This window comes from Vitis vinifera, chromosome 13 (genome assembly GCF_030704535.1).
Source record: "Vitis vinifera cultivar Pinot Noir 40024 chromosome 13, ASM3070453v1".
Taxonomy (NCBI): domain Eukaryota; kingdom Viridiplantae; phylum Streptophyta; class Magnoliopsida; order Vitales; family Vitaceae; genus Vitis; species Vitis vinifera.
The window spans coordinates 9,182,917-9,193,148 of record NC_081817.1 but is presented as its reverse complement, the minus strand read 5'-3'; the positions used below and the strand labels follow the sequence as shown (position 1 = coordinate 9,193,148).

The 10,232-nt window shown below is 37.7% G+C and overlaps 1 pseudogene; it reads left to right on the top strand.

Annotated features, from left to right (window-relative positions):
• The first annotated feature begins 1,533 nt into the window (after positions 1-1,533).
• On the top strand, positions 1,534-9,158 carry LOC100259107 (pleiotropic drug resistance protein 2-like; annotated as a pseudogene).
• The last annotated feature ends 1,074 nt before the right edge of the window (positions 9,159-10,232 follow it).

Sequence of the window (10,232 nt, the reverse complement as noted above, 5' to 3'; positions counted from 1 at the left end):
ATAATTCTCCCTTTAATTTATTCCAAGTATATACTAAAATTTAGGTGGTTGGATAATGATAGAAATATATGAAACTCCAGTATAAATAATAAAATTAAAATACAAAATAATGAGATGCAAGTTAGATAGAAATAGCGAGACTCGTGAACCAATGGCGGAGCCAGAGACTTTTGTTAGAAGGGATGGAAGAAAAATGTTACAGTTATCATTTATAAATTGTAAGGTAATTCATAGTATTTTATATTATTATTAAAAAAATTAAATAATTTTAAATATTAATTATAAAAATATATCAAATTAAACAACCATATGAACTAGTTTTATATAAATTTGTGAATAACTTCAGGCTATGAATTTCATTATGTAGCTTTGTACATAACTTCAGGCTATGAACTATTTACTTTTATAGCTTCTGATTATATAATATTGTTTGGTATAACTTTTAATTATATTGTATAATTTAAAATAGATAATTAGGGATTATATACATGACTTTTGAATGTGTTTTTTTAATTTACCCCATAACTTCTTATTATAGGGATTGCACATATATTTTTTTTTTCATAACTTCTAGTTATGATTATATATATATATATATATATATATATATATATATATATATATATATATATATATCTCTTCTAGTTATTAAATAATTAAAATATTTATAATTATATGAAATATGATTCACATAGCTTCTGGCTATGAGATAAAGTAAATAATAATAATAATACAATGTATACTACTTTTCATATTTCATTCGAAGAAAATAAGAATATATACCTGTAAGAAATTTTGTAGATGAAATCTTCTATTTTTTCTATCTCAATCATTCTTCTTTTTTTCTTCTACATACTCAGAGCATCATGTTGATAACGTGTTATAAAATAAACGACTAAAAAAAAAATAGAAGAGAGAATAAACATAAATCCTTCAAGAAAAGTATAATAGAACATTGGAAGAGAACAAAGTGAATTTTCATTAAAGGTATCTCTATTTTATAAGGAGTTATAAATAAATATACATCAACATATATGATTATTTACAAGTTCTCTTAATCCGATAAATTCACATATTTTATAATGAATATTTTTTTAAAAAAATTATAGTTCAATCTGAATATATTATTAGTAATTAATGATAAATATTAGTTTTTTTGGTAAAAATATTTAGTTATCATTATTTTCTATTTTTAAATTTTTTTAAATTAAATTTATATTTTTGTTTAAGAGGGGGCAAATTTTCTATTTTGGTTTTTATTTTTGCTAAAAATTTTACATGTAAGGCAAATTTTTCTTTTTGAAATGGTATGATGTGATTTCAAAATATTTGTTATTTTTATACATTTTTAAGTGAAGGATAAAGTAGTATTTAACAACATATGTCTATCCTTTACTTAGTGGATGAAATTTTAATTAATTTTAATTTATTTTTATTGTGGTTGTTAAGCCAACACCGCAACGCCGAAACACAGTTACCCTCTCTCAATTATCTGCCAAGTGCCAGCCATAATTAAGACCAAGAGGATTTGCAATCATTTACATGAAACTCTCACTAGCAACTCTCAACTCTCAACTCTCCTGAGCTCACAAGTGATCAAATATAGTATTTTTCATGTACTTCATAAAAGACTCTCCTCTCCCACTCAGTAATGCCCACTTCTCTACCGCTTCCCAGTCTCCATCACCTCCTACATCACTCCATGCCCATCAATCTCATCTACTCACCATTTCATCCACACCTTCTCTAGCATCTTGAGCTCATCGGTTGAATCTGAGCTTTCTAGGGTTATTATAAAGGGGGGTTTGGAGTCTTTACTCTGAGGGGTTTTGGTGGGTGACAATGGCTGCAGCATTGGCTGGGGATGATCTAGCAAGGTCCGTGAGCAGCAGGCGTAAAAGTTTAGCATACTGGAATTAGGCGAAGTTGGGCTTCTGCGAGTATTCGTGAGGCGTTGTCAGCACAAGGTGATGCTTTTCAGAGTAGGAAAGAGGATGATGAGGAAGAGTTGAAGTGGGCGGCCATTGAAAGGCTTCCAACCTTTGAGCGGTTGAGGAAGGGGATGCTTAAGCAAGTTTTGGATGATGGGAAGGTTGTCCATGAAGAAGTTGACTTCACCAATCTTGGTATGCAGGAGAGGAAGCATCACATAGAGAGTATACTTAAGGTTGTTGAAGAAGATAATGAGAAGTTCCTTCTCAGGCTCAGGGAAAGGACTGATAGGTCACTCTTCTCTCTTTCTTCCCATGAAGTTCACTCTGTTGGTCATGTGTTTTTTTGCTTGCTTTGCCCCAGTTGAATTTGTTACCAGAAAAGTTTTATAGAACGTAACATCTGTTTGCTCAACAGGGTTGGGGTTGAGATTCCAAAAATCGAAGTCCGGTTTGAGCATTTATCAATAGAAGGAGACGCATATGTTGGAACCAGGGCACTTCCTACTCTGCTCAATTTTACCATGAACTTCATAGAGGTAGTTTGTTCTGTTTGTCCCTTTGTTTTTCTTCTTCTGTTTTCGATGGTGATTCTTGATTTTCCCTTTCAGCAAATTGTGATGAATGACTTCAATCTCCTGATAATGTTTTTGGGAGAAGTTTGCTTCAATTCAGTAGACTGTTGGAATTTGTAGAGATGAATGAATTATGATTGTGTTTATTTGTTGTCGTGAACAGGGAATACTTGGGCTGATTAGGCTTTCACCATCTAAGAAAAGGGTAGTCAAGATACTAAAAGATGTGAGTGGGATCGTGAAACCATCAAGGTAAATGTATTCCATTTTTGGAAGTACCTTTCAATCAATCATGTTGCCCTCAACACAAATCTCCTGAATGATGTCTTTATATAATTTGATTGATACAAATTCTGGGAAAATTTAATAGGATAACAAAATATTTTCCCATTAAGTACACTTCCTTTCTTTGCTGGTTTCTTGATTAGCTTTTGTGTTTTGCAGAATGACTCTGCTTCTGGGACCTCCAGCCTCAGGGAAAACTACCCTGCTGCAGGCGCTTGCTGGGAAGATGGACAAAGATCTAAGGGTATGTTGGCCCCCCCAAGTTACTCTGACAAATATTTTTATCCAATTCGATCCTTCACTGTGTCATTGTTATTTCCTTCCCAATATGAATTATTTAGTGATGGTGATAGTCCCTGATTCCTGAACTCATTGCTCTGATGTGTGCGGTGTTTATGGACAGATGGAAGGAAAAATCACATACTGTGGTCATGAATTATCAGAGTTTGTTCCTCAGAGAACATGTGCTTACATTAGCCAGCATGATCTGCACCATGGTGAGATGACAGTTAGGGAAACGTTGGACTTCTCAGGACGATGTTTGGGAGTTGGAACCAGATATGAACTACTAGCAGAATTGTCAAGACGAGAAAAAGAAGCTGGAATTAAGCCAGATCCTGAGATAGATGCATTCATGAAAGCAACAGCAATGGCAGGCCAAGAAACTAGTTTGGTTACAGATTATGTGCTCAAGGTTTGCATCTCCATTTCCATTTGGTGCCTGGCCTATTAGTTACATTCCCAAGCTTTACGCTCTTTGACATTGTGTGTGTAACAGATGCTGGGATTAGACATCTGCGCTGACATTGTGTTGGGAGATGATATGAGAAGGGGCATTTCTGGTGGAGAAAAGAAGCGTGTTACTACCGGTATGTGCCCCATTTCCATTGATTATGTCCTATATCAATTGTTTCTTTCAACTTAGTGGTAAAGCATTTGCCTTCAATTTGAATTGAGCTACTGATCAATTATGAATTGTCTGATTTCTGAGGAATCCTTGTTCTTAAGATTTTTAATATTCCACAAAAGCCTAATATGACTGATGAAACTGAATGCAGGAGAAATGTTGGTTGGACCAGCAAAGGCTCTTTTCATGGATGAAATATCAACTGGTCTGGACAGTTCCACCACTTTTCAGATTGTCAAGTTTATGAGGCAGATGGTTCATATCATGGAAGTAACCATGATAATCTCTCTTCTCCAACCTGCACCTGAAACTTATGATCTTTTTGATGCCATTATCTTACTATGTGAGGGTCAGATTGTGTACCAAGGTCCCCGTGAAAACATCCTTGGGTTCTTTGAGAGCGTGGGCTTCAAATGCCCGAAAAGAAAAGGAGTTGCAGACTTCTTGCAAGAGGTGACTTCCAGAAAGGACCAGGAACAATACTGGTTCAGAAACAATAAACCTTACAAATATATCTCAGTGCCCGAGTTTGTGCAACACTTCAACTCTTTCCATATTGGCCAGAAGCTTTCAGACGACCTTGGAATCCCTTACAATAAGAGCAGAACCCATCCTACAGCATTGGTGACAGAAAAGTATGGAATCTCCAACTGGGAACTCTTCAAGGCATGCTTTGCCAGGGAGTGGCTATTGATGAAGCGCAACTCTTTTATATACATATTCAAGACAACCCAGATTACAATCATGTCAGTAATTGCCATGACAGTGTTCTTCAGAACAGAAATGAAGCATGGCCAACTGCAAAATGGAGTAAAATTCTATGGGGCTCTGTTTTATAGTCTCATAAATGTAATGTTTAACGGAATGGCAGAGCTTGCATTGACTCTTTTCAGGCTCCCAGTGTTTTTTAAGCAGAGGGATTTCTTGTTTTACCCGGCATGGGCTTTTGCATTACCAATTTGGGTCCTTAGGATCCCCTTGTCATTCACGGAGTCAGGGATATGGATCATTCTCACGTATTACACTATTGGGTTTGCCCCTTCTGCTAGTAGGTATGTGAATGGACCTCCATTCTTCCTGAATCTTGTCTTAGCATTCACAAATGGAACTATGACAACCCAAGACTTGAAAAATGTTCAGGTTTTTCCGTCAATTACTGGCATTCTTTGGCGTGCATCAGATGGCTCTATCTCTCTTCCGCTTCATTGCAGCTCTTGGAAGAACACAGATTGTGGCCAACACTCTTGGTACCTTTACATTGCTACTGGTTTTTGTTCTGGGTGGATTCATTGTAGCCAAAGGTCAGTGTTTTGTGTCTTTTTGCTATGGACTGAGCTGATTGTTTTTGCAACACTGATGCCATATTTCAAATGGAAAGGGAGATCGAGGGGCACTCTTCATGTGATTATATCATATGAGTGATAATTTAATAAACCATTTGTTTCTTCTTCTTCCTCAGATGATATTGAACCATGGATGATATGGGGATATTATGCTTCTCCAATGATGTATGGACAAAATGCGCTTGTCATCAATGAATTTCTTGATGACAGATGGAGTGCGGTAAGGTTTCCTAGTAGCTTTTGAATGATTGTTTCTCACTTTGTTTTAAGCTTGGGCATTTCTGCCTTCATTACTTGGTCTGTCTTTGTATACGCTAATCGGTTTTTGGCACAGCCCAACATCGATAGAAGAATTCCAGAACCCACAGTTGGAAAAGCCCTTCTCAAGGCAAGAGGCATGTTTGTGGATGGCTATTGGTATTGGATTTGTATTGGTGCACTCACGGGGTTTTCTCTGCTCTTCAATATCTGTTTCATTGCAGCTCTGACATATTTGAACCGTTAGTTATTGCTTATACTAACCTCCATTTTCCTTTTTCCTTCCCTCCAATGGTTTTAGTCATGGAATTATCATCCATCAGTCAGAACTGAGTGTTATTTAAATAAGATTCTGGTTTTGACAATTTTCTGAAACTCAAATGCAGCTCCGGGTGACTCAAAATCTGTCATTATTGATGAGGATGATGAAGAAAAGAGTGAGAAGCAGTTTTACTCTAACAAGCAGCATGATCTGACCACCCCAGAAAGAAATTCAGCATCTACTGCCCCAATGTCTGAAGGTTCAAGATTTTACCTACTTTGATCTCCTCTGGTTTTTGGTTGTTTGTTTGTCTTCTAGCGTTTCTATATATTTTATTAACCAAGCAGTTAATATCTAGTTTTTCCATTGAATCAAATCTCCTCTGATTGCCACCTTATGGTGTTCATTTTCAATAAACTGAGTGGTTTATCAATGCCAAAAACCAGTAGCATGATAGCCTAAAATCAAATTTCCCTTTGCAGAGAGGAGAAGATGTTGCTATTAATAATGTTTCATCAACTATTATTGTATGGTTCTACAATTTCTGAACTTGCTCTTGAGAAATTATATTGCATAAAACTTGCTTCTTGCTATTGGTTCTCCTTCTCTAGGAGACACCAGCTTTTTACCTGACCCTCACAAAATTCTTGTTAATCACTTCTTGAAGAGCCTAGTGATACTAGACATTACAAATAACATAAACATCAGATTTTCTTTATCTGGAAGTTGATAGTAGGCCTATGGTAACAGGTATTGATATGGAAGTAAGGAACACTAGAGAAAACACCAAATCAGTTGTCAAAGATGCAAATCATGCACCTACTAAAAGGGGAATGGTGTTGCCCTTCCAGCCCTTATCACTTGCATTTGAGCATGTGAATTACTATGTTGATATGCCTGCTGTAAGTAACTTGTTTTGAGTATTTAGACACACAAGTGAGACTAATATATGTGTTAGGATATGATCTTGGTCTAGAGCTTTGAAACTCTTTTATGGATTGAATCACAGGGAATGAAGAGCCAAGGAATTGAAGTGGATCGTCTCCAACTGCTGCGGGATGCTAGCGGTGCTTTCAGGCCAGGTATTCTAATGGCATTAGTTGGTGTTAGTGGTGCTGGAAAGACCACTTTGATGGATGTGTTAGCAGGAAGGAAAACTGGTGGGTACATTGAAGGAAGTATCAGCGTTTCTGGTTACCCCAAAGACCAAGCAACTTTCCCTCGTATTAGTGGTTACTGTGAGCAGAATGATATACATTCTCCAAATGTAACTGTTTATGAATCTCTTGTTTACTCTGCCTGGCTGCGCCTTGCTCCGGATGTCAAGAAGGAAACAAGGCAGGCATGTCCTTTTTTCAAATGAATGATTTTTCTTTTAGTTCACCCTTTTATAAGCTATATTCATCAGTTGTTTTTTTGTTCCTTCTGTGGCATAGGTGTTTGTTGAGGAAGTAATGGATTTGATTGAGCTTCACCCCCTGAGGGATGCTTTGGTTGGCCTTCCAGGAATACATGGGCTTTCAACAGAACAGAGGAAGAGGCTGACAGTAGCAGTAGAATTGGTTGCTAACCCCTCCATCCTCTTCATGGATGAGCCAACGACAGGCCTTGATGCTAGAGCAGCTGCCGTTGTTATGTGTACTGTTAGAAACACAGTGGATACAGGGCGGACTGTTGTCTGCACCATTCACCAGCCAAGCATAGACATCTTTGAAGCATTCGATGAGGTATTTCTTAGTTTCATGGTTTTGTATCTAATACTTCTTACTGGTATGATTGTCATGGAGTCACCATTCCTTTCTTCAACCCAACATCATTTTTGCCTGCAGCTACTGCTGATGAAGAGAGGAGGACAAGTCATTTATGCTGGACCTCTTGGTCGCAATTCTCACAAGCTTGTAGAGTACTTTGAAGTGAGCATTATTCATCTTCAGTGAACTTGCTCCATCTCCATTGTTATACTTATAAGGAGTGTGTCATGATCAAATCCATAACTTGCTGCAGGCTGTCCCGGGGGTTCCTAAAGTCAGAGATGGTCAAAATCCTGCTACATGGATGCTGGAGGTCACCTCTGCTGCATATGAGGCTCAACTTGGTGTGGATTTTGCGGAAATTTATGCTAAATCTGAACTCTATCAGTAAGTGGTTTATGATTCCTTGGAACATCATCTTTCTGTCTCAATTCTTTTTCCGATGATTTATTGCACTCCCCCTTTTGTTGCAGGAGGAATCAGGAACTCATCAAAGAGCTGAGCACACCATCACCAGGATCCAAAAACCTTTATTTCCCCACCAAATACTCTCAAAGCTTTTTTACTCAATGCAAGGCTTGCTTCTGGAAACAGCACTGGTCTTATTGGAGGAATCCTCCCTATAATGCTATCCGGTTCTTCTTGACCATAATTATTGGTGTTCTATTTGGAGTAATTTTCTGGAACAAAGGAGAGCAGATGTAAGTATTGCAAATTTATTATTTTGGTGTTTCTCCATTAATAATTAAGAAAAAATGTGAACCAACACCCCAACTATTGTATGCAGAGACAAAGAGCAAGACCTACTAAATCTGCTGGGAGCTATGTTTTCAGCTGTCTTCTTCCTTGGAGCCACCAACACTGCTGCAGTGCAGCCTGTTGTGGCAATTGAGAGAACAGTCTTCTACCGCGAAAGGGCAGCTGGGATGTATTCAGCATTGCCTTACGCATTTGCCCAGGTTGCCTTTTGAGAAAACTGACAAGAAACAGACACATTTCTAGTAGAGCTTAACTTTAAACTAATCTGTATTCGGATGCCCTGCAGGTGGTCATAGAGACAATTTACGTTGCAATCCAAACTTTGGTTTACAGTCTTCTCCTCTACTCTATGATGGGATTCTACTGGCGAGTGGATAAGTTCTTATGGTTCTACTACTACCTACTCATGTGCTTTATTTACTTCACATTGTATGGAATGATGATCGTAGCACTCACTCCCAGCCATCAAATTGCTGCCATTGTTATGTCCTTCTTCCTAAGCTTTTGGAATCTCTTCTCTGGTTTTCTCATCCCTAGGATGGTGTGTATGCCTACGAAGAATTTGAGTATGTTTTTGTAGAAGAATATTGAATTCTAACAAACTGTACATCTGCAGCAAATACCGATATGGTGGAGGTGGTACTACTGGGCTTCCCCTGTTGCTTGGACCATCTACGGACTGGTGACATCTCAGGTGGGCAACAAGGAGGATCCGGTTCAGGTACCTGGAGCAGGTGTGAAGTCAGTGAAGCTGTATCTTAAGGAGGCTTCAGGCTTTGAATATGATTTCTTGGGAGCGGTTGCCTTGGCTCATATTGGTTGGGTCCTCCTCTTCTTGTTTGTCTTTGCCTATGGCATTAAGTTCCTTAACTTCCAAAGGAGGTAAAGGAAAGTCTCAGAAAATGATTGTTTCTTTTTCATTTGCATACACAAGTATGAGTGATTTACATTTGACAAAATGAGAAGTGGCTGCCTTGTATTTATTTTTGATATGCATTGCATTCCCTCCAAATAAATTCAGTTGTAAACCGACTCAATATGATTATTTAACCAAAAGTTAGTGATGACAAGTGCTATATTTGCTGCAGGATTTAAGCTGGTATTCTGTTGAGAGTATTCTACAAGATAGAGGAACAGTTTGTAGTTTAGTTTGAATTTTTTGAATTCATATTTGACTTGGGACCTGTGTAGTGTGAGAGTGTATCAAGTGAGATATAAACCACAACAAATCAAAACCCATCCTTCCTCTTGAAACCCGATATGGCAGAAATAGATTTTTGTCTGCACCTCCAGTTTTCACAGGTGAAAATTACCAAATATGGGATGTGAAAATGGAGTCGTACCTGCAAGCATGTGACTTGTGGGACTTGGTGGAAATAGATCATGAGGATCCTGTTAGAATTCATGAGAGTTTGCCTTTGAAAATGTCTTAGTTAGACTCAGTCTCTGTTTTGCTCCAAAATTTTCAGTTTTTCTGTTAGTAGAAGTAGTCATAGCAGCTGAGGTTTTTAGCATTTTCAGTTTGGTTGTAAGCCTATAAATAGGCATTCTCATTGGTGAAATATTGTGTGCCTTTCTCCAACTCAATACTCTAATATTTTCTGCAAGTTTTAGTTCCTTATTTTTCTCCAGATTTTAACAGTGGTATCAGAGCATTATTCCTACGGGCTATGAGGCAAAGTTTTTTTTTTAGTATTAAACACAATGAGGTTGAGTGCAAACACTAGTGAGGTTGAGTGATCTATTTTTTTTTAAGCAACTGTGGTGCAAACATGTCTCCTTCTAGCAATACTTCCTCTGTAATTTCAGTGTTTAATGGTGAACACTATCACATTTGGGCTGTCAAGATGAGGTTTTATTTAAGGTCTCAAGGTTTGTGGAATGTTGTGATGTCTGAAGCTGATCCACCACCATTGGGAGCAAATCCTACAGTTGCTCAGATGAAAGCATATGAGGAAGAAAAACTCAAGAAAGACAAAGCCATCACCTGCCTACATTCAGGACTTACAGACCACATCTTCACCAAAATCATGAACTTGGAAACACCTAAACTAGTATGGGACAAGCTCCAAGGTGAATTTGAGGGCAGTGAAAGATTCAAAACTGTTAGACTCCTCAAATTGAAGAGAGAGTTTGAGTTGATGAAGATGAAAGACGATGA